This window comes from Temnothorax curvispinosus, unplaced genomic scaffold, assembly GCF_003070985.1.
Source record: "Temnothorax curvispinosus isolate PA1 unplaced genomic scaffold, ASM307098v1 QBEX01018493.1, whole genome shotgun sequence".
NCBI lineage: Eukaryota > Metazoa > Arthropoda > Insecta > Hymenoptera > Formicidae > Temnothorax > Temnothorax curvispinosus.
In genome coordinates this window covers 1-1,223 of record NW_020228273.1, presented here as the reverse complement: position 1 = coordinate 1,223, position 1,223 = coordinate 1, and the positions used below count along the sequence as shown (strand labels likewise).

General features: G+C 31.3%; 1 long non-coding RNA gene across 1 annotated transcript; it reads left to right on the top strand.

Moving 5' to 3' along the window:
• The first annotated feature begins 286 nt into the window (after window positions 1–286).
• LOC112468459 lies at window positions 287–768 on the top strand. The gene is made up of 2 exons (XR_003042399.1): window positions 287–519; window positions 678–768. It is a non-coding gene; the product is annotated as an uncharacterized LOC112468459 (long non-coding RNA).
• The last annotated feature ends 455 nt before the right edge of the window (window positions 769–1,223 follow it).

The following is a 1,223-nucleotide window of genomic DNA, read 5'->3' as shown; positions in this document are numbered from 1 at the left end:
ATAGGCAACCTAACTTTTCCTTTTTACTTATTCTTTGTACTTTCGATTGGTATTGAATGTTTTGAGAATACAAATGAGTGTAGAAATAAAAAAAGAATTAATTAAATTATTTTTAATTAAAGGTAGCCTTGAGCTGATTTAATTAGGCAACCCATCTGCGATTTGTTTGTTTATTCATTAGGTTTGATAAAAAATACCTTTTATTAGGAAAACAGATGGGTGAAGGTCGATGTAGGTCGGGATCTTGTACTATAAAGTAATTAGGATTTCTTCCAGAGATTAACCCTTCGCCCGTAAACTGGGTCATAAATGGCACAAGCCGAAATTCAAGATAGAATACCGCCGAAATGAAAAGGGGGGGGGGACTTGCCGTCCCTCGTAAAAAAAGTAGGTAGTGGGGAGAACTCATGCCCAAAGTTTCGTTGGAATTCGCCAGTGTGTGCTTGACCAGCAGCGAGTCAAAGTGCGTCCAGTGCCACTATTGACCCAGTTTACGGACAGTGCCAGACTTTCGTGCAAGTAAGTAAAATTAATTTAACGTCATTTTCATATTACTACAGTTATTTTTAACTTATATAAGTGATATTTTTTTATGATTGTGTATATTATATATACCTATAACCTCAAAATTTGAGTGGATGAAAACACGTGTAAAAAGAAATTACATGTACTTTCAGGGTACAATGGATGATCAAGCGACAAATATCAGATATTATTTACGAGAAAGACGATTTTATATGATTTTTTAATAAAATAATGTAAAAATTACGTTAAAAGTCTTATTTCTCCTTAACCCGAAAAAGGCCATTTTCAATCCTCAGAATAATTATACTTTTTAAAAATGACCCATATACAGAATTTTTTTCTTGAAAGTACACATATTTAACTATAAAACCTCGTTGGAATTTTTTATTTTGATTTAAAACTCAATGAGATATGATTTTTTTAATAAAAATGGATTTTTATCAATTTTTTGCATAAAGAATTATTTATAAACAATTTATCTTATAATGAATCGCTAAATAAACTTTGGGATTATAAAATAGGATAGTATACAAGTATTACAGAATTTTTTCAGATTTTTTGAACACTATTTACTAGGTCAAAATAACGACAGGACATTTATGACCCAGATTACGGACGATGCCAGTCAAATTATAGTTTACGGGCGAAGGGTTAAATATGCGAAGATAAGGAAGGTGGTAATATTTGGAATGAGAGAA